This window comes from Phyllobates terribilis, unplaced genomic scaffold (genome assembly GCF_046119375.1).
Source record: "Phyllobates terribilis strain yellow unplaced genomic scaffold, ASM4611937v1 Scaffold_2__4_contigs__length_985480577, whole genome shotgun sequence".
Lineage (NCBI taxonomy): Eukaryota > Metazoa > Chordata > Amphibia > Anura > Dendrobatidae > Phyllobates > Phyllobates terribilis.
In genome coordinates, this window is record NW_027362762.1 from 694,741,408 (window position 1) to 694,765,917 (window position 24,510).

Below are 24,510 nucleotides of genomic sequence, written 5' to 3' on the forward strand. Positions count from 1 at the left end.
CCATCACCTCAATTTCAACATCACAAATACTCCAGTCCTCAGAGGTGTCACCCCAATCGCACTTGCTTCCTCACAGCTCCCAAGTCTCCAGCTGCCCGTCTGAGTATGGGGTAACACAGATGGCTGAGTCTGCCCAGCTGTTTACTCATACTATAGCCTGGAAACGGAGGTCTGCTCCAGAGCTTCTGTTAATCCAGATGAGGAAATGATCTGATCCGATGCCCAGAATCTTTATAAGTTGGATCCAGGACCAGATGAAGAAGGTTCTGAGCATAATGTAGACCCTTGTTCCCAAACTGTAACTCCTGTTGGTGGAGACAATGATGAAGACGATGATGAGACTCAAATACCTGATTGGAGCGACAACTTGACTTTTCGGTCAGGGCAGGAAGAGGTTGGCTCTGAGGGCGACGGGTGTGATAACACACAGGGTGATGATGACGAGGTTGGAGATCCCACTTACTGTCAACCCACAGTCAGACAGTCGATGAGGTCAGCAGAGGAGGTGGAGGAGGATGTGACTAGCCCTGGGGATGGGGATGACTCGGTACCCGGGCATTTGCCTGGTCTTGGGGATGTCGCGGTGGTCGGCTCCCTGGCCCGTACCCTGGGGTCTCTCTTTAAAAGGGTGGATAATTGTTAATTTTATAAGAGTTCATGACGCCACCTGTGGTATCTGGTGACAAGCACCAGCGCTGCAGCAGTCCACTGAGGCCGGTGATAAGGCAGCTCGATGGTATAGCTCCCCACAGGTGGAGCTAGGTCTCAGGGCAGCGTATGCAGGGGGAATGCAGGACAGGCGAGACCCAGCTGGGTCAGAGCAAGAACGGGAACGGACACGGTAGTCACTTCAGTACCTTTTACTGGTGGAAATTCAGGCACATCCCGGAGCACTGTAGGGTGAAGGGTGCATATCAGGATCCTCCCCAATGAGCGGGTGTAGGGCCTCCTGTTTCTTGCCTCTGCGTAGTAAGTTTCTGACCTGCCTGGAGCTAGGCCTAACTTTGTCTCTGTCCTGCGCTGGCTGACCTTGTGGTAGGGCCTTCTCTTGGAGTTCACGCTCCCAGTATGCGGGGCCTAAGCGTCTCCTGGCTCTGTTACATATCAGCACCTTAGCGATCCTGGGACTTGTAGTTCTCCAGGGATTCCGGTTATGCCTTACTGGGTCATAGAGATACCGGTAAGCTCGGATCCTGTGTCCGGTAAATGCTTCGGGGTGAGCTGGTTAAGCTCCTCTGCCCCTTATGTACTAACTCGCCACTCACCTTCGGCCTACTCGGGCCCTCACTAGGCTATACACACTAACGGCAGCTTGCCGCGCTTCACTGATCTTACGGCACCGGCACACCTTAAGCTCTATCTGGGCTCCCTGAATCTAGCAAGCAGGAGCCTCGTGCTCCACTGCTGAACTATTAACTGCGTTCTCTAGACTAGACTGAGCTCCACTGCAGACTGACCTCTCTTAGACTTCTCTACTGCAGGAACTCTTCAGAGGAACTGAACTGCCTAGCTCCACCTTCCCTATTTATATCCCTAACGGGCTCCCTCTGCTGGTCTGAGGTGGAAGGTGGAGATGTGTGAATGTTTATGGGGGCCTCTTGTGGAGGATTCCATCAATGCACTCTTGTAGGATCTGTGATACCAAGCGCAGCGGGGCATCACAGATGCTATTGACGACGAGGTTAGGTTGCGCCTTCCTGAACAGAGACAGAGTACTGGAAGCACGTCAACAACTGCATCCTCAACCACAACTCTGCCTCTGACCACAAGTCGTAGTGGCTCTTCAGGTCACATGGGCTCTAAGCCTTGCATAGCCTGGGCATTTATTCAGATCGACAAGGATGACCCAACTCGTGTTATCTGTAATATTTGTCAGCAAAAGCTAAGTAGAGGCCAAAAAATACATAGTTTGAGTACTTCATGCATGTACCGTCACATGGATATGAAGCATAAGTTGCAGTGGGAAGCTCACTGTGCTACAATGCGGCCTAGCCGGCTGGGCCAACCACCGTCTGCCCCATCTTGTGCATCCGCAGCCTCTTCATCCTCTGTGACTGGGGGGGCAGCAGTCACACATGTTTTTGGACGCAGACCTGCCACCTCTTTACCCGCAACAGCCAGTGTGATTGGCAGGTCGTCAGTTCATTGGGAAGTGGAAACACCTGCTAGTGTTGAGCGCTCTCCGATATCGAGAGCACCACCTTTGGATCAAGGCAACCTAACATGTCCGCCTGCATCTTCCTCACAGACCGGCAGTTGCCGGGGACACCCTACTCAACACCGTCTAAGCACAACAGCCAGCCCTCGGTCCCTCAGATGTGGAAAAGTAAAAGACCATTTCCTCCTAGCCATGAGAAAGCTAAGAGGTTGAATTTCACCATCTGCAAGCTGTTGGCTACAGAAATGCTGCCTTTCCACCTGGAGGACACAGAGGATTTTCAAGACCTTATGTCCGTCACAGTGCCCCAGTACCAGATGCCAAGTCGGAACTACTTCTCAAAGAAAGGTGTGCCTACGCTCCACTAGCATGTCGCACACAACATCACCGCTTCTTTGAGAAACTCTGTGTGTGACAGGTTGCACTTCACCACAGACACTTGGACGAGAAGGCATGGACAGGGGCGTTACATGTCGCTAACTGGGCACTGGGTAACTATGGTGACAGCAGGACAAGGGGCTGCTGTCCATGTCTTACCGTCCCCACGAGTTGTATGTTAATCCTCTTTATCTCGAACTTCCTCGACTGCTTCTGCCTCCTCAACCTCCTCTCGGTCCTCCACCTGCACCCAAAGCCTGTCTGGTAATGCCACCTGCTTTCTAACTGCGCAGAAGGAATCCTGCACACCTCCTTACTATGCTGGCAGCAGGGCTCAACGCATCAGTGTTTACTTTGAAATGTCTGGGAAATGTGAGTCACACAGCTGAGGAGTTTTGGTCAGCTCTGGAGACCCAGTTTCATGAAAGGTTGTCTCCACTGGACCTGCAACCAGGGAAGGCCATGTGCGACAATGCTGCAAACCTGGGTGCGGCACTTCGCCGGGGCAATGTCACACACGTGCCTTGTATGGCTCACGTGTTGAACCTGGTTGTCCAGCAATTTTTAGCCCACTATCCCGGACTAGATGGCCTTCTGCAGAGTGCACGGTCGCTGTGTGCTCACTTCCGCCGTTCGCATCCCGCAGTTCAACGACTTACATCTCTACAGAAGTCGTTGGGCCTGCCAGTTCACCGACTGAAATGCGATGTGCCGACACGGTGGAATTCAACTCTGCACATGTTGCAGCGACTGTGGCAGCACCGACAAGCCCTGGTGCAATACGTTCTGACGTATAGCCTGGGCCAACGAGATCCAGAGGTAGGGCAAATCACGCTGGAGGAGTGGTCTCAGATCAGGGACCTATGCACCCTTCTGCACAGTCTTGAAATGGCGACGAAGATGTTTAGTGCTGACGATGCCATTATCAGCATGACTATTACGGTGATTTACATGCTGGAGCACATGTTAAACAGAATTCGGAGTCAGGTGGTGGGACAAGAGGAGGTGGAGGAAGTAGAGGAGGAGTCGTATGCGGAAGGGATAACATCTCCAAGGTCCAGACGGTTGGCAGCACCAAGGCGGCAGGCATGGGAGGGTGGGGGAGAGGGATTAAGCAGGGCGCATGGTAGCAGCCAAACTGTTGAGGAAGGTGCAGGAGCCGAGGAAGAAGTGGAGGACGAACTGGCAATGGGCATGGAAGACTCATCAGATGAGGGAGACCTTGATCACATTTCTGTTGTGCGAGGTTGGAGGGAGAGGGCAGAGGAAGGAAGCATGATTCTTACCTCGCTACCAATACAACAAGGACTTGGTCCTTCTGGATGCGCAAGACACATGAGTGCCTTCTTGCTGCACTACCTGCAACATGACCCCCGGTTTGTCAGAATTCGAAGTAATCCCGACTACTGGGTTGCCACACTCTTAGATCCCCGGTACAAAAGTATATTTGCCGAAATAATTCCTGCCATAAAAAGGTATTGACGAATGCAGGAGTATCTGTTGCAGAATCTTACACGTGCTTTTCCACAAAACACCAGTGGTGCACGTAGTGAATCTCACAGTTCTAACTTGCCAATGGTGGGACTGTCGAATCTTCATCACTCAAACAGTAACAGTAACACAGTATCTGCTGGTAACAGCAATTTTGTGGAATCGTTTCACCACTTTTTTAGACCATCCTTTGCAAGGCCAAAGGAGACAAGAAGTCTGACACATAGTCAATGCCTAGAGAGGATGGTACAGGAGAATCTCCAAGTGAACATCGAAGCCATGACTGTGTCACTGGACCCTTGCTCATTTTGGTATTCCAATCTTGAAAAATCGCCGGAGCTCGCCACTCACGCCTTGGAGATCTTGTCATGCCATGCAGCCAGCGTTCTCTCTGAACGTGTGTTCAGCGCTGCTGGTGGTGTGCTGACAGATAAGCGCACGCGGCTGTCCACTGAGAATGTAGACAGACTCACGTTCATAAAAATGATCAAATCATGGATTCGCAAGGACATTTCTACCCCTGTGTCATCCTTGGGAGACTAAAAGCTTGGGGATTTGGTAAAATCACCTCACCAACCGTTTTAAGCAACAGTGGGGCAATTGATGCCACTTAACCCTAGAACGCATGACCATAAAAATCTACACTTTCACATACCTGGGGCCCTTTAGGCCCATGTGCAAATAACATGAAATAACTCAAACTCAAATGACAAACAACTATATACATGAAGAATACCTAGAGTTTCAAAATTCTAACTAAAGCAATCTTGCAGAAAATAGAAAACAATTAACTGGGCGGGCCTGCAAGGCCACAGGTATGCGTTCTAGGGTTAAGTGGTGTCTGTGCCACAATTTTGGGAGTCCCCTTGCTGTGTCTTACGTGACGTTGGCATCGTCAATTCCAGGTGGGTTGGGTCGCACCCCCCCCTTTTAACTGTAAGAAACTACATACACTATGGCTTGGGGTAACACAGATGGTTGAGTCTGAAGAGCTGTTTACTCAGAGGTCTGCTCCAAATCTTCAGTGTCTGCTAGTCAGCGTAGAATTTTTAACTGCATCTAGCCTAGGCAATACTTTGGGCGTAGTAGCCCAGCTGCGAAGCAAGCTGCACCGCCTGTATATCTAATAACAATTTTTAAATTAATCTAGCCTAGGCAGACTGTGGGGACCCCCAACCAAACCAAGATGCTCAGCCCCCCTACCGCCCCCCTTTCATGGACAACCCAATAATGTAACTCTTACAACTGGATGGGTGAGGATCGGTCACAGCTTTATTAACTCTTTATACTCATTCCATTAGAAAGGCATTTTATTTCTAAAATAATTCAGCTTGTTGCAGCATGCCCTGGGTCCCCACTCCGGCAAGTTGGCCAACAAGTGTAACTCTCCAACATGTCCTTTCTATTTCCAGGCCACGGAGGATCCAGCATACTCGTATGCAGGACTCTGACCCCCACCCATCACTCTTAACGCTTGTTCCACTCCGTCCTGGAGTCCTGACAGGAATATGTCCAGTCCAATATCTATTAAGTGAACACCGTCGGGCCGTATGAGGCCTGCTTTATCTCCTTCCAGTTGTCGGTGTCGTATCACTACACCGCCTCTGTCTCTTCTAAATTTTGCCATCCGAATATTTATTACCCGCCTTGTCCATTCGATGGCCGTGATGTCTCGCGCACCTTGCCATACCGCTATCGGCACAATCTCTGACCATACTATAGCTAATTTTGTGAAAAATTCTCTGAAGCGCTCAGTGTCTAGTTTCATTATTGCCATTAGTTATGCGCTCTTGTGATGACCTAGGTTGTTTCCCCCGGCCTGTATAACTAAGATGACCGGACCTCTTGCCTCTCTCCCTACCTTGATTACCTCCATTAGTACCTGTGGCCATAGCAGGCCTCTAATACCTCTCCAGTTGAAATATGTGTTATGAAACTCTAATTTCCTCCCGCCTGGGCGGACTTTCGCCCTTTTTTGTGCCCAATATATATACGAGTGGCCTATCACTCACACTGTTGGCTTAGCGTCACCTGTAAAAGAAACAAACCACATTAGGATAACAAGTCCGGTCTTATGTATCTCGCCGAACACGTGGATCGCCATCTCCCTATCCTCTGAACTTCCGTTTCTGACAGTCCTGCTCTTGCTGCTTCCGTGGCCGCACCTATGCGGAATGAGTGTGTCCCGTAATCTTTGGGGTGGTTCCCTGCCGATGTTATGCATTTATTAAATATAGCTTGGATCAGGTATCTTGATAATGGCGTTCCATCAATGTGTGATACGAAGAAATTACTTTGTGATCTGATGGTTAGATATGTTTTTACTATTGTTACCCGACTCAGTGTACCGTTTGTGGGTTGTAGAAGTACCCAAGTACTCCTGCCCGCTGGAACCGTTTTCGATTGGTGTATGCGTACACGTATTGCATTATTGGCTATGACTACTTCCTGGTGTAATAAGCGTCCACTGGTGGTAATTTTGGATTGAGGGACTAATTCGCTTATACATAGCGCCCCGAAGAAGGCGATCACAAATGCAGTAGGCATTAGTGTTGCTTCAAATTGTGAGTGTCATGTTAATGGTGTTAGGGATAAGATGTGAGAAATCAGTTTTAGTGACACGGGACGGGACTTCTACATTCCTGACTTGGCTGACCCCTTTTCCACCCTTTTATGGATTGTCTGATGATGAATCTTTGTCACATCTCCCCAATTCAGTAGTTGGAAGTGAAATGCTACTCCGGTCAGACACCGCTGCGCTGACGCCCCTGATATGCCCCTCATCATTAGCTGGTGGAGAAATTCTATGGTGACTTGTGATCTGGCTTGTTCACATTGGTCAACCCGTCTGCCTGCTACTAGTCGTATCCACTCTTCCCATGCCTTACCGTATGCTTGCCACGTTGACGGGGTAACTGACGCTCTGATTAATGGCATCAACTATTCGCCACTAGATCCCATAGGGAGGGTGGGCAACTGTTGCCCGATGGGTGGGCGTTGTGGAAGAGCTCTGTGAAAAGCTGCCAATTGAATTGTTATAAAGCATTAGCAGCAGCTTTATACCCCTCAGCATAGTGGCTAGCGCGGACCCATACATTGTGTTTTAGGCACAGGAATACTAGCCTGCGTAGTAGGCCTAGCACTGGGAGAGACGATGATGCCATCTTATTAATGCAGTGCGCTAGGCTGGTGTTTTGTGTTATGAAGCGTATATTTTTGTTAGCCAGGCGCGCGCCCCATATTTCTATTGCTACCACTATTGGGAAAAATTATTTTCAGGGCTAGATGCAGCTAAAAATTATTATTAATTTCAAAGCTGGTGGAGCTTGGTATAGATGGCCTAATACAATGAGTCCCACACACAGCTAGAAGTCCAAATATTTTTTCAGAGGTAGAAGCAGATAAAAATTATATTCAATTTGCAACCTGATGGAGGTCAGTATAGATGGACTAATAGAACAAGTCCCACACACAGCTAGAAGCCCAAATATTTTTTCAGAGGTAGATGCAGATAAAAATTATTTTTAATTTGCAACCTGATGGAGGTCAGTATAGATGGACTAATAGAGAAAGTCCCACACACTGCTAGAAGGCCAAATATTTTTTCAGAGCTAGATGCATATAAAAATTATATTCAATTTGCAACCTGATGGAGGTCAGTATAGATGGACTAATAGAACAAGTCCCACACACAGCTAGAAGCCCAAATATTTTTTCAGAGGTAGATGCAGATAAAAATTATTTTTAATTTGCAACCTGATGGAGGTCAGTATAGATGGACTAATAGAGAAAGTCCCACACACTGCTAGAAGGCCAAATATTTTTTCAGAGCTAGATGCAGATAAAAATTATATTCAATTTGCAACCTGATGGAGGTCAGTATAGATGGACTAATATAACAAGTCCCACACACAGCTAGAAGCCCAAATATTTTTTCAGAGGTAGATGCAGATAAAAATTATTTTTAATTTGCAACCTGATGGAGGTCAGAATAGATGGACTAATAGAGAAAGTCCCACACACTGCTAGAAGGCCAAATATTTTTTCAGAGCTAGATGCATATAAAAATTATATTCAATTTGCAACCTGATGGAGGTCAGTATAGATGGACTAATAGAACAAGTCCCACACACAGCTAGAAGCCCAAATATTTTTTCAGAGGTAGATGCAGATAAAAATTATTTTTAATTTGCAACCTGATGGAGGTCAGTATAGATGGACTAATAGAGAAAGTCCCACACACTGCTAGAAGGCCAAATATTTTTTCAGAGCTAGATGCAGATAAAAATTATATTCAATTTGCAACCTGATGGAGGTCAGTATAGATGGACTAATAGAACAAGTCCCACACACAGCTAGAAGCCCAAATATTTTTTCAGAGGTACTGTAGATGCAGATAAAAATTATTTTTAATTTGCAACCTGATGGAGGTCAGTATAGATGGACTAATACAACAAGTCCCACACACAGCTAGAAGCCCAATATTTTTTCAGAGGTAGATGCAGAAAAAAATATATTCAGTTTGCAACCTGATGGAGGTCTGTATAGATGGATTAATAGAACAAGTCCCACACACAGCTAGAAGCCCAATATTTTTTCAGAGGTAGATGCAGAAAAAAATATATTCAGTTTGCAACCTGATGGAGGTCAGTATAGATGGACTAATACAACAAGTCCCACACACAGCTAGAAGCCCAATATTTTTTCAGAGCTAGATGCAGAAAAAAATTCTATTCAATTTGCAACCTGATGGAGGTCAGTATAGATGGACTAATAGAATGATGCTATGCCCAAAAGATTTTACTTCACTAGGTGCAGTAAAAAAATTGATATTCTATACACAGGTGGTATATCTTGCAACACAGATAGGCTACTCCACTGACTAACACACTCTGCAATAGGCCAAAAAGAATTAGCTTTGCTAGATTCAGCCAAATGCTGTGAAAAAAACTTGCACAGCACTGGCACAGACCTGCCTGGCAAAAACTGATAGGAACTGATGTAACCTAGTCCTGAAAAGGACTCCAATTACAATTAGTCTTTACTCCCACAACCTATCTATTTAAGAGCACAGACCTGCCTGATAAAAGTCATAGGAAATGCTGTAACCTAGTCCTTAAAAGGACTGCAATCACAACTATTCCCTACTCCCAAGCTATCTTTAGATTTGTGCGAAAATTGGCTTGAAATTAACAAGGTATAGTGCACACAGCAACAGCGGTGCCATCTAACACGCAGCTGCAGCAGTGAGAAAATGGTGGCGACGGGGAAAATGGCTTGGTCTTATAGGGCAAGGACATGTGACATACACTGCCAATGACACATGCCCTTGCTTGTGTGAAAAAAAGCACTTCGCTCCGTGTGTGCGCTGCTGATAGGCTGACAGATTGCACCTCCCCACTGTAAATGCGGGAAAGAGAAAAAAAAAATGGAGATCTTCATTGTTCCTGCAGAGATCCATCCCCTGCCCCTCCCCCCACCCCGCTGTACACTCAAACTGCGTATTAACATTAATTTTCATCATTACTGAGAAAAAATCCAGTTATGATTTTGGTGCACGAACAGTTATCGAACATAACCTCGAACAGCCGAATTTTTCTCAAATTGTTCGTGTTCGCCGAACGGCTCGAACACCGCCCAAAACAGCTCGAATTTGAGATTGGCGAACAGTTCGAGTAGAACAACGCTCATCTCTACTTCTAACCTCATCATTTAGGGACCTTAACATTCAGCGGTGCTTTAACGGCTTTGAGAATTAAGTGAATAACACCCTCCGAAAGGCAGAAAAGCAGTGGGTGTCAGCTGTATATTATAGTTGACACTCTGCTGCTTCATTCATTATTGTTTTAGCAACGATTGTGGCCGTTTAACCCCGTAGATGCCGCTGTTAATCTCGACTGAGGCATCTAGATCGTTAATAGAGGGGGAGGGTTCTGTCTTTAACCCTATTAGGATATTATAATTTCAATAGAGGGTCAGTCCTGATAGTTGCTATGGCACCATTACTTGGCCTCGATTACGGTGACCTGTTAGGCCCTGCCATGTGCATCTCCTAACAGGCTGTGTTAGTGCCAGTGTGCAACTATCAGGGCCCATGAGTATCATTGATCAAAGTGAAAAATATTCAAGTCTCATAATGGGACTAAGTAAAAAATGTAAAAAAACACATAAAAAAGGCAAAAAAATAATGACTGGGTATGTGCATACAATGTCTTTTTCAGGTGCATTATGCCACGGAAACTGCCTGAAAAAACTATAAAAAATGTTCACAAGAATGAACACAAGCAATTCTATGTAAAAACGACTTGCTACTGATATGTTCAGATTTTTGAACGTCTTTTAACCAGTTCAGGTTTCTAAAAATGCCAAGCAATTAAAAGAAATAACATGTCCATTCTTTTGATATTTTCCACTCGGAAGATATACTTTACAATAAAAGTCAATGGGAAAGCGGAAAAGATGCCCGGAAGATGACTGGATGTTTTTTGGAATGCCATTGTTTTTGCTTAAAAAATGGAATGAAAAAAAAAGGACTAGAAAATTCTTCAGAAAAACCATGTGAAAACTCTCCCTAAAAACACTGGCTGAAACAACTGTCCAAAAAACGCTCAGGAAACAACCAAAAAAAAAACCACCTAAGACCATTCAAGAAAAAAATCCAAGTTTCCCGAAGCGTCTTCTGCTTGAAAAACTTGTTGGGTTTGCCTTACTTTAAAAGACGTTGTGTGGATATAGCCATAAAATGTTTCTCCACTAAAAATGCTGTTTTTGTGTAAAAACAAAAATAAACAAAAAACTCCATACAAATAATTGTTTTAAAAAGGTGTCTCAGTATATGTCATTTTGCACATTATGAGCCCACATACTGTATGTCTCTGCTGGCAGAAAAGCAAAAAAGTTACATCTCTCGGTTTAGAATAGAGTGAAGCACAAACAAAATATGTTTTCTAAAATATTGTACTTAGTGTGTAAAAGTTGTAAAGCATATAAAAACTTATATCAATCAGTTCTCACTGTAATCATACTGACCTGAAGAATTAAGCCATGTTATCACTTATACCGCATAGTCAACGGCTTAAAAAAATAATATAAAACAATTCCAGAATTCCAGGGTTTCATTAACTCTGCATCCAAAAAATCTGAATAAAATGCGATTGTAAACTGTTACGTATCTGAAAATAGTACCAATAAAAATGTCAACTCACTTTGCAAAAAACAAGTCCTCATACAGTTCTGTTGGCGAAAAGATAAGAAAGCTACAACCCTTAGAATATGGTGATGAAAAAAACAATTTTTGATTAAAATATCATTTTTAGAGTGGAAAAACAGCAAAACTAATATACAGTTAGGTCCATATATATTTGGACAGAGACAACATTTTTCTAATTTTGGTTCTAGACATTACCACAATGAATTTTAAACAAAACAATTCAGATGCAGTTGAAGTTCAGACTTTCAGCTTTCATTTGAGGTTATCCACATTAAAATTGGATGAAGGGTTTAGGAGTTTCAGCTCCTTAACATGTGCCACCCTGTTTTTAAAGGGACCAAAAGTAATTGGACAATTGACTCCAAGGCTATTTCATGGACAGGTGTGGGCAAACCCCTCGTTATGTCATTCTCAATTAAGCAGATAAAAGGCCTGGAGTTGATTTGAGGCATGGTGCTTGCATTTGGAAGGTTTTGCTGTGAAGTAAACATGCGGTCAAAGGAGCTCTCCATGCAGGTGAAACAAGCTATCCTTAAGCTGCAAAAACAGAAAAAACCCATCCGAGAAATTGCTACAATATTAGGAGTGGCACAATCTACAGTTTGGTACATCCTGAGAAAGAAAGAAAGCACTGTTGAACTCATCAATGCAAAAAGACCTGGGCGCCCACGGAAGACAACAGTGGTGGATGATCGCAGAATAATCTCCATCGTGAAGAGAAACCCCTTCACAACAGCCAACCAAGTGAACAACACTCTTCAGGAGGTAGACGTATCAATATCCAAATCTACCATAAAGAGAAGACTGCAAGAAAGTAAATACAGAGGGTTCACTGCACGGTGCAAGCCACTCATAAGCATCAAGAATAAAAAGGCTAGACTGGACTTTGCTAAAAAACATCTAAAAAAGCTAGCACTGTTCTGGAAGAACATTCTTTGGACAGATGAAACCAAGATCAACCTCTACCAGAATGATGGAAAGAGAAAAGTATGGTGAAGGCGTGGTACAGCTCATGATCCAAAGCATACCACATCATCTGTAAAACACGGCGGAGGCAGTGTGATGGCTTGGGCATGCATGGCTGCCAGTGGCACTGGGTCACTAGTGTTTATTGATGATGTGACACTGATCAGAAGCAGCCGAATGAATTGTGATGTATTCAGAGCCATACTGTGTGCACAGATCCAGCCAAATGCAGCCAAACTGATTGGTCGTCATTTCATAATACAGATGGACAATGACCCAAAACATAAAGCCAAAGCAACCCAGGAGTTTATTAAAGCAAAGAAGTGGAAAATTCTTGAATGGCCAAGGCAGTCACCTGATCTCAACCCAATTGAGCATGCATTTCACTTGTTAAAGACTAAACTTCAGACAGAAAGGCCCACAAACAAACAGAAACTGAAAACCACCGCAGTGAAGGCCTGGCAGAGCTTCAAAAAGGAGGAAACACAGCGTCTGTTGATGTCCATGAGTTCAAGACTTCAGGCAGTCATTGCCAACAAAGGGTTTTCAACCAAGTACTAGAAATGAACATTTTATTTACAATTATTTAATTTGTCCAATTACTTTTGGTCCCTTTAAAAACAGGGTGGCACATGTTAAGGAGCTGAAACTCCTAAACCCTTCATCCAATTTTAATGTGGATACCCTCAAATTAAAGCTGAAAGTCTGAACTTCAACTGCATCTGAATTGTTTTGTTTAAAATTCATTGTGGTAATGTCCAGAACCAAAATTAGAAAAATGTCTCTGTCCAAATATATATGGACCTAACTGTACATCAATGTAATTGTACTGACCTGAAGAATAAAGCATTATTATTATAACTTATACCACACAGCGTAAAAAATAAATCACTAAATAAAATCTTGATCTCCTGTTTATTTGTTCATTTTGCCTCCCAAAAGAGTGTAAGGTCTGATGCAGATGAGCGTATAAGTCAGATGTGTGCTGTCTGATTTTTATTTGAATAGCACACAGAGAGCACATTGACCCATGTTATTCAATAGTGCTGTTCAGATGAACGATTTTTTTTTTTCGGTCCGACTGTCCGTTGAAAAAAAAAAAGAAAAATCGCAGCATGCACTACTTTTTTCCGAGTCTCAGATGAGACTCACCCATTCAATTCTATGGGTGCGTAAAAGAAAAAAAAAGTCACATGGATGAGCTTTCTTGATGTAACTTGGATGATTTTTCATATGCTCTTCTGCATCTGACCTAAGGCTCGGTTCACAGCTATTATTTAGAGCTTTCTAAATCCTTTGATTTGGAAGAAACTCTCACCGAAACCATTTACTATAATGAGGCAAATGGAGATAATTTGGGCTGTGGCCTTTGGTACTGTGGTGTCTGTGTTTTTAGACAAAAGAAAGACAACTGTGTCATTGACCACTGTTGTGTGCTTGCCTAAAAAGATGTGACATCACCAGAATAAAGACCAGACAGAGTCTAAAGTGACCTCATCTGCCATATTATATTGAATGATTCCGTCAACAGTTGAATTTGAATCTCAATTTAGACAGAAACTTCACAGGAACTCTGTTGTAAGTGCTCAGCATCGATCATAGGATAAATGTGTTTCTAGCACACCTAGCAAAAAACAAGCACACTCTCAGGTAAGTCATCTATTGAACGAAAAATATAGGATTTCCTCTTTACTAGTAGTACAAAAGCTCTGGAAAAGCGACATGGCTCCCCCTAATTTAAATCCAATGAAATCTGCGCTCCCTTCTTTCTGAACTCCGCAGTTAGCGTACTCATGTATGGTCATCACTGTAGGACGAAGAACCCACTTAATTTACAGAGTGCATGTCTCCATATGCCCAAACTGAACACATTAGGCACTAAGTTGGTATATGCAATTTTGCAATTTTCACTCTGCAATTTTCACAGTTTTTTTTTCTGGAAAACACCTTTGGGATCAAAATAGTTACTGCACCCATAAATGAATTCATTGAGGGGTCTAGTTTCCAAACTGGCCATCCTTTTTTATTTTCTATTTTCTCTCTTTCTCTTCTGGCATCTGGGGGCTATGCAAATGGAACCCACTAACTGATTCTCCCCAAATTTGAGAGGAAAATGGGGGTGCGTTTTATAATCCGAATGTAGCTTACCGGTTGTGGTGGAGCAGGGTCACAGAAGGCAGGGTCGTTGCTGCAGGAGGTCGAGAGCTGGACTGGGGTGATGCTGCAGGCCCAAAGCTGGGAGGAAGGGGTGTCCCGGCAGTGCGAGGCTGCGGGCCCTGGACTTTCATATGTCAGCGGTGAGCGGAGTCTCCTTCCAATTTCACTGTGGTGGGCTTTGGGAAAATGGCAGCCAGCGGTGGCGCATGCGCAGATTGAAATCTCGGGAGCCAAGATCTCGGGAGACTGGAAGCCCAGGGCCCACAGCCTCTTACCGCCGGGACATCCCCTCCTCCCAGCACGGGGTTCGCATCATCACCCCTCTCCGGCAGCCTCAGCCCTGTCTCCAGTGACCCCGCTCCACCACAGCCGCCCCCCGGTAAGTTACCGTAAAATCAGACTATAAGACGCAGCTCCATTTTATAAAATTTTTTTTTCCTATTTCCCTCCCCAAAATTTGGGGTGCGTCTTATGGTCCGGTGCATTTTATAGTCTGCAAAATATGGTATACTTCTTTCACTGTTACAGTTTTTTTTTAGCTTCAACACTCAGTTTTACATACACTCATATACAACATATCACCATATTCTTTGTGTTACACCACACCCCCTTTTTTCTCACATTCACTTATTACTTATGCTTTTTTATTACCATATATACTTTAAATAAAAATATCTTTCTGAGTATCATGGTTTTATCTAATGTGCTTAATGCATCCTATTCATGCTATATTCCTCAGCTATTTAGCTATTCAGCAAAATGTACTGAGCACATAATATCGCTCACTGTAAGGCATGTGAGCTTTTTCTCTTTCCCGCTTTTGACATTGCTGCGTGGTTCGTTGCGCGCCATCCTGCGCATGCTCCTGGCTTGCCTCCACAGCGTCCAGCTCGGCTTTGCGTCATAAACTGCGACATCATTGCACTTCAGTGATGTCCACCCTGCTATTGGTGTGGAGTTGATGTAATGCGCCTGCATGGGTGGTGGCACCTGGTAAGATGACGTCCTCCCCGTTAGTGTTTTGCAACTTCTTCCATGCTATATTAGAAAAAAAAGGAGCCAAATGTGGTATATACAGTTTGTGTCCTGAGGAAGAAGTCTAGAATGACTTTGAAACGCATTGACTACATAACCTGAAATAAAAAATCCTTTATTAGTCTTCTATATTTGGCACTATGCAATAAATTATTGATCATTACACTGGATCTAATGTACTTATCTTCGGGCACTAGACATTTACATATTTTTCATTTATCATCTATTTCTATTGTTCTCAGATATATTTTTTATACTAAATTGATTGGCATTTATTTATTGCATGAATTTGTTTACAGAACGCACTTTGATACCTGTTTTTTTAAATTATAATTAATGATCTTGTCTGGTAATTTTCAATCATGGCACATCCCTCCCCCTCCCTTTGTAATTATTATTTTTAATGATGTCTCTTGTACTTTGTTGTTTTTAGCTCTATTGTTCTCAATACAATTACATTAATGAAATCATTTCTATACTGATAATGTCTGCTTTTTGAATACAGTATTTTAGGTTATGTATTCATTGAGGAGTCAAGTTTCCAAAATGGGCTCACTTTTTTTGTTATTTATTTCTCTTCTGGCTCTTTGGGGGCTATGCAATTAGCACCCACTAACTGATCCAGCAAATCTGCATAGCAAAAGTTAAATAAAGCTCCTTCTCCTCAGAGTCCTGCTATGTTCTCAAACAGTAAGGGAAAACCATGTATGGCCAATTTGGTAGAAATTTCACAATAAAAGATGTGGTTCATTTTTAACTAGTACCACTTGTGAGAATGGTAAGACAAATTTGACCCTTGTTCATAAAAGATAATCTTTAATAATCATAACAAGACACATACAACATGAAAAAGGTGCCCATAAAAAAAGTGACTTAGTGCAGGTAGAGAAGTACTGGGGGTAACCCAATGCCTTTGCAAAGATAAGTGCATTTTTTTAAATTCCCTACATATTATGCTATTATTTTGTTATGACGGATGTGGCAGTGACATCCACCTGCTATTTGAAATACACTGTGACTCTACCAGTATAGGAAACCACAGGGCTAATGCATTCGAAGTAGGATGTATGAATAGTGTCTGAACTTATCTTGTGGGCTACACCCCTGTCATGTTGTTCTGTATCTTTGGTTTGGGGGAAAAGACTAGTAGGATTTATTAGTATCGGACATGTATTCCCCAACTGTATTTTTTCCTGCTGTTTTTAAATAAGTGATTTATGCATTTAGGGTTTAGACCTCACACTAAGATATTGTACACCTAGTGGCAAAAAATCTTATTTATCGCCTCTGGTGGAAGTGTGGGGGTGGGGATCGCTTAGGGCCAATTTTCATATAACTACCTGCACTAAGTCACTTTTTTATGGGCACCTTTTTCATGTTGTATGTGTCTTGTTATGATTATTAAAGATTATCTTTTATGAACAAGGGTTATTTTGCGTTAATTGTTAGACTATTTCCCTTTTCTTTTCAAATCAAGAATGTATGATCTAAGACAAATTTGATACTAAATAAATATTTCATTGGAGAAATTGTATTTTTTTTCATTCCACTCCGCATTATTTGTAGTTATTATTAACTTGAAGGGTTAATTCATTTTGTGAAAGCAGTTTTGAATAGTTTCAGGAGTAAAGTTTTTAAAATAGTTTCACTTTTGGGGTGTTTCCAATTTTTAGGTCACTGAAAGTCACATCAAAACTGAATGGGTAAAAAAAAAATTGAATATGTAACTTTCCTTGAAAAAATGTAAAATCCCTGCAAAATGCGAATATATGTTTTTTACCTGCAGATTTTCCTCACCTAACGCAATTATATGGGGAAAATCTGCACACAAAACTGAGCATACCAGCAAGAGAAACTGACATGTTGTGGAATTGATAATATAAAATTTATTTGTAGCAATGTCATAGAAGCTGCTATGACCAAGCAATTCATTTCACAAGGGATGGTTTCAAACAGGAAATTGTGGTTTTGGCTGATACTGTATATACCTTTTGATCCATAAATGAATAAAAGAAACACATTTAATGATCATTTTGAGTAATAATAATAATATGATGGAGGTTTACCTGCAGTCGTATTTACTTATTTTACGCTCGTGAAATTCACATTTGTTAAGTCTGCACTATTAGAAAGTAATCTAACACCAGAACATTCACAATAATGTCACACTCTATTCATTTATTTCTTGCTTGAATTAAATAGTCACACTTTTGCTGCTTAATAAGTAATATTTTGTCTTCCAAGAAATCTTTGATTTTAAGGAATGAATATAGGTTGTAATAATTCCTGTGAGCAGCAGATGGCACTGTTAGATTTTGGATTATTCTGTCAGGCACATAAGGTAAGATATCTAGATAATAATTACAGATTTCAGGCTTCTTGATAGGGATATATTTCAGGTGATAGTAAGAGTTTCTACATCTCCATCCTGCTGCGTTATGTAGATATAACTCTCACCTGGCATCTATGGCCCAGAACTTTTGGCAACTCTCCGACTCATCTGAATGGAATTTGTAGAAATTCATGTGCACAACAACCCCATTCAGATGTATAAATTAGGCTACGGCCCCACTATCAGTATTTGGTCAGTATTCGGTCAGTATTTTTTCTCAGGAGTGGGAGCCAAAACCAGGAGTGGAACAATCAGAGAAAAGGTATAATAGAAACAAATCACCATTTATCACCCACTCCTGGGGAAAAATACTGATCAAATACTGATAGTGGGGCCGTGGCCTTAGGTTATAAGTTGCGCAAGTAATATAGGCACCATTTTTCGGTTACATATAATGTATTGAATTCTTTACATTTTTTGGAGGGAGTTGAAAGATGAAAAAAATCAATTTCACTATTATTTTGTAAAACTTATTTGTATTATATGCTCAGCGTGGACTGATCAAGCCAGATCGATACAATTTCTATTGTTATATCAACATCACTGTACCAGGTTCTTTTTCTTTAAAGAAATTTTGTTTCTTTTCGCACTATTTTGAGGGTAAGCACAGTTACCCTCATTTATCAAAACTGTCCAAAAAAATAAGCTTCTTGCCCCTGGCAAACAGAGTGCCACGGACGGGTCTAGTAGAATGAGAGATGCCAATTAGAGGCTGCTGTAGCGCTGTGACTTGTGAATGGAACAGAATCTACTGAATCTACTCAATCCATGCTTAAAGGGGATATCCGGGACTTTAAAAAAAAGGCATGTAGTTGCTAACAGAGGCAACTACCTGCCTGTTGTACCCGGCGCAGGTCTCCTGCCAGAGATTAGGCTGCTCCCTGTCAACAGGAAGAGAAACTGCTGCTCTGTTGACAGGGTGGGACTACTGGCGTCATGTTGATTGACAGCCTGCTCCCCCAATTAGGCAGCGGAGAGCCAGTTGTCAATCAGCATGACACCAGTAGTCCCGCCCTGTCAACAGGAAGAGAAACTGCTGCTCTGTTGACAGGGAGTAACTGAATCTCTGGCAGAAGCGGTCAATGACCGACGCCGGGTACAACAGGCAGGTAGTTGCCTCTGATAGCAACTACATGCCCTTTTTTTAAGTTCCGGATATCCCTTTTAAAGACTAATTATTTTAGCTCTTTAAGGCTTGCTAAATATGGATAAAAAAGTTTTTCTATATTATCTTATATCAACAGTTGGCACATCCTCCCGTGGGTTGATGATATTAACCATGTACATCCTTATGGTTTTAAAGTGAAGCTGTCAACAGAAAAAATGCTATTAACTTTCAGATATGGGGCTAATCTGCAGGTTAATAGTGTTCTGAACGTACCCGGCGCGTACATTTAGCTGAACGCTGCCGGGAGAAAATTAACTTTATTTCCGCAGGCAGCATTCAGCTTTCAGTCATGAAGGCGGCTGTAACGGCACCCCCAGCAATGACTGACAGCTGGTCCCAATGTCAGTCAGTGCCTGGGGTGTGGTAACAGCTGCCACTCTCTATACACAGAGCAGTGACTGAACCAGCGCCAGCACCCCCCCCAATGAATGGAAGCCGAACGCTGCCGGCAGGAATAAAGGTCATTTTTTTCTAGCAGTGTTCGGCTAAGTGCAGATGCCGGGAAGGTCAATAATGCTATTAACCTGCAGATTAACCCCATATTTGCATTTTTTTCTGGTGATATGTTCTCTTTAAGATCCTGTACACGAATCCTACAGTAGGGCTTGTTCACACACTGCCCAGAAAAAAACGCAGTGTATTACAGTACCAGCAAAGTGAATGAGATTTCTGAAATCTCCTAAACATTCTGCTTATTTTTTCCTTGCAGATTTGAACTACTAAAGTGTTTTTTTTTCAGCCAATTCAGTGTTTTTGCAGCTTTTTTCACACATTCAAATGAATGGAAAAAAAACACTAGTGCAAATGCATCAAAAACACACATAAAAGCATAACAAATATGAATAAAAAACATGCGTATTTTAGACAGCAGCATTTTTCCTGCCAACAGTCTGGTTTTTGCTGCAGAAAAATCTACTGAAAATACTGTATACCCATAGTCTTACCATAGTTTTTCTATCCTGTTTATCTGACTAGGACAAATATTAATTTTTAGAAAATATATATATATAAATGCATTGGAAAAAAAACAAAAAAAACAACCCAACATCTGCGTACACAAGATATTTTTTTAACATTTAATATTTTTTCATCCATATTAATCCCTCACTCCTCTCTTCTCCTATGTACAGTTGTCATGCTCTCTTCACAATGTTATACCACGCAGATCCATTCATTCCCAACATACAACGCAGGAAACGCTCTCACAAATCACTCAATCATCTGCTCACTCTCTGTATCTTCCTTCTATTAGTCGCAGGTGATATTTCTCCCAACCCAGGACCCTCCAGTAATAATAACACTAACTCTTTCCCTGTTGCATTCAGAAACCCTGCTAATCTCATTAATATTCCCTGCATATCTTCTGTCTCATTCAACTGTGCCCTTTGGAATGCACGCTCAGCTTGTAATAAACTCTCTTACATCCATGACTTTTTCCTCTCTAATTCCCTCAACCTTCTGGCTCTCACTGAAACCTGGATCCAGCAGTCGGACACCACCGCCGCTGCAGCTCTCTCCTATGGTGGCCTACATTTCTCTCATACCCCGCGACCTGACAACAGATCAGGTGGAGGTGTTGGTCTGCTTCTTTCAACAAAATGTACTTTTCAGGTTATCCCCCCTGTACCCTCCCTTATCTTCCCGTCCTTTGAGGCCCACACAGTCAGACTCTACCGGCCCTTCTCCCTGCGAGTGGCGGTTGTCTATCGCCCCCCAGGTCCCCCCCGTCAATTCCTGGATCACTTTGCTGCCTGGCTTACAAATTTTCTATCCTGCGACATCCCCACGATAATCATGGGAGACTTTAACATCCCAATTGGCGATCCTCTTTCCCCATCTGCCACGCATCTTTTATCATTAACCTCCTCCTTCGGCCTTTCACAGCTTGCTAATTCTCCTACACATGAGGACGGGAACACATTGGACCTGATCTTCTCCCGGCTTTGCTCAGTACATGACTTTACTAACTCTCCCCTTCCACTCTCTGACCATAATCTTCTTTCATTCTCTGTCAAGAACTGTGACTCTACTCAAGACACTCCCACCGTCCACACTTATAGAAATTTACGCGCCATTAACACCCAGAAATTTATAAAAAGGTTGCAATCATCATTGGCCCCAATCTCCTCCCTCTCATGTCCCGACTCTGCATTGAAGCATTATAACAAAATAATGCTATGCGCCCTGGATGAAGCCGCACCTCCTACACAAAGAACAATTCGGCATAGACGGCGACAACCCTGGCACACGCCTCAAACACGTCTTCTCCAGAGGTACTCCAGGTGCGCTGAACGGCTGTGGAGAAAATCAAATCTGCCCGAAGATTTCCTCCACTATAAATTTATGCTGAAAACATATAACTCTGCCCTTCACCTCTCCAAACAAACCTACTTTAACAACCTCATCATCTCACTTTCCAATAATCCTAAACGACTCTTTGACACATTTCATTCTCTCCTCAATCAAACAGCACAGGCCCCGACCACCGACCTCAGACGATCTGGCTAACTATTTCAAAGAAAAAATTGACCATATCCGACAGGAAATTTTCTCCCAATCCCCAAATGTTATGCATGCTCCCCCCCGCCACATTGTATCTTGCTCATTTTCTGACTTCGAACCAGTCACGGAAGATGAAGTGATCAGGCTCCTTGCATCTTCTCGCCCTACCACCTGCACCAGCGACCCTATTCCCTCACATCTCCTTCAGTCCCTTGCTCCAGCTGTCACCTCTCACCTAACTAAAATTTTCAACCTTTCCCTCTCATCTGGTATCTTTCCCTCTTCTTTTAAACACGCCAGCATACAACCATTACTTAAAAAACCATCCCTCGACCAGAACTGCACGGCCAACTACAGACCTGTTTCCAATCTTCCCTTTATCTCTAAACTCCTGGAACGCCTGGTCCACTCCCGTCTAATCCGCTATCTCTCAGACAACTCTCTTCTTGACCCTTTACAATCTGGTTTCCGCTCTTTACATTCTACTGAAACTGCCCTCACTAAAGTCTCTAATGATCTACTAACAGCTAAATCTAATGGTCACTACTCCCTGCTGATTCTCCTGGATCTCTCTGCAGCATTCGACACTGTGGATCATCAGCTCCTCCTCACTATGCTCCGCACTATTGGCCTCAAGGACACGGTTCTCTCCTGGTTCTCCTCTTATCTCTCTGACCGCTCCTTCTCTGTGTCTTTCGCCGGCTCCTCCTCCTCCCTACTTCCTCTTACTGTCGGGGTTCCTCAAGGATCAGTCCTAGGCCCCCTTCTTTTCTCCTTATACACCGCTCCTATTGGACAAACAATCAGTAGATTCGGTTTTCAGTACCATCTCTATGCTGATGACACCCAATTATACACCTCTGCTCCGGACATCACCCCTGCATTACTACAAAAGACCAGTGATTGTCTTTCTGCTGTGTCTAACATTATGTCCTCCCTCTACCTAAAACTGAATCTGTCAAAAACTGAACTACTCGTCTTTCCTCCCTCCATTAATCTACCTGTGCCCGATATTGCCATCTCCGTTTGTGGCTCAACCATTACTCCCCAGCTACAAGCCCGCTGTCTTGGGGTCATTTTTGATTCAGATCTTTCTTTCACTCCTCACATCAAATCACTCGCTCGTTCATGTCATCTACACCTCAAAAACATCTCAAGAATCAGGACTTTTCTCACCTTTGACTCGGCAAAAACTCTTACTGTCGCTCTTATTCATTCTCGTCTTGACTATTGCAACGCTCTACTAATCGGTCTCCCTCTTACTAAACTCTCCCCTCTCCAATCCGTCCTGAACGCAGCAGCCAGGATCATATTCCTCGCCAACCGCTACTCAGATGCCTCTTCCCTGTGCCAGTCATTGCATTGGTTGCCCATCCAATATAGAGTTCGTTTTAAACTTATCACGCTTACCCACAAAGCGCTCCATGCTTCAGTACCCCCCTACATCTCCTCCCTTGTCTCAGTCTACCACCCTACACGTGCCCTCCGTTCTGCAAATGACTTGAAACTAAAATCCTCCATAATCCGAACTTCCCACTCCCGTCTCCAAGATTTCTCGCGTGCTGCGCCAATTCTCTGGAATGCACTACCCAGGACAGTTCGATTAATTCCCAATACCCACAGTTTCAAGCGAACCCTAAAAACACATTTCTTTAGACTGGCGTATCACCTAAACACACTGTGTCCATCCCAGCTTTCCCCCATATTAAAATCTTCTTCAACTTTGGGTTCAAACCAACCATGCACATAAAAGCCTTTGTCAGGACTGCACACATACTGGCTGGCGACCAGTCCATGTATTATTATTTATCCTATTCAGTATATCAAGGCTGCATTATACAATATATGTACTTTTACCTTTTGTGTCTCCCCCACTTCCTCATAGACTGTAAGCTCGCGAGCAGGGCCCTCACTCCGTTCGATATGAGATATGCTTATTCTGTATTGTCTGTATAAGTCCCCCCTAAAATTTGTAAAGTGCTGCGGAATATGTTGGCGCTATAAAAATAAACTATTATTATTATTATTATTATTATTATTATTATTATTATTAACAGTGGATAGGAAGGTTGCAAATAGAATACTTTTTGCTATTGCTAAGTAGAATAAAAGTGAAAATGTTGAAACTACCAACTGTTGTCCAATTAATAAAGATCTTATTTCCTCTGAGTATATTGAACTGACGGCTGCATGCAACAGGCTGTAAAACAATTCCTAAAATAACATAAAATCCAAATCTGGTTTTATCTGATTAAGATAAAGGGATTAGAGAGATTTTATGCAGCCTCTCTGAAAATCTGTAAGCATTTCTAGGCAGGGAGATTTCAGCATGTTTATTATCATGAAACGCCAAAGTAGTTTATTGTTCTGGCCAGTCCTTGTTTGTAGCCGGGATCTGGATGGTTGTAAACATCCACCAGCAGGACAGATAATGCATTGTATCACAGTCGGAGACAGAAATGCACGCGACTCTATATACACGGATCCTGCTACATCTGACAATTGTAATATCCGCTAATCGAAACATTAAAACTTCATGATTTCTCATCAATTATTTATTTTATTAAAACTTCATGATTTCTCATCAATTATTTATTTTATTAACTATGCACAATAACACAGTCACAATCATATACATATTATGAAATTACATATGGCAGCATTCACATTGATGCAAGCTAAGGCAACGTTGTATGGGATGTTAAAGAAGGAAAATGCACAACTACAGTTTAACCCCTTAACACACCCTGCTGTACTTAACTGTACGTCGTGGTGAAATACTATTTACTGCATGGGTGGGAAACCTTTTTGGGCCTTTTGGATATTTATACCATCCCTCAGGGGCCATACAAATTTCGGAATAACTCCAACCACAAAGTACATCCTGACGCTGGCACTGGTGTCAGGATGTAATCTTCCATTGCATGTGCCTCAGCGTTCATTATTAAACGCTGTGCGCTCATAGAGCAAGAAGAAATTAAAGGGCTGGCGGCCATCAAAACACAGCTGCCAGCTCAAGCACAGTGGTCTCCGGGAATCTTGAGGTTCCTTAC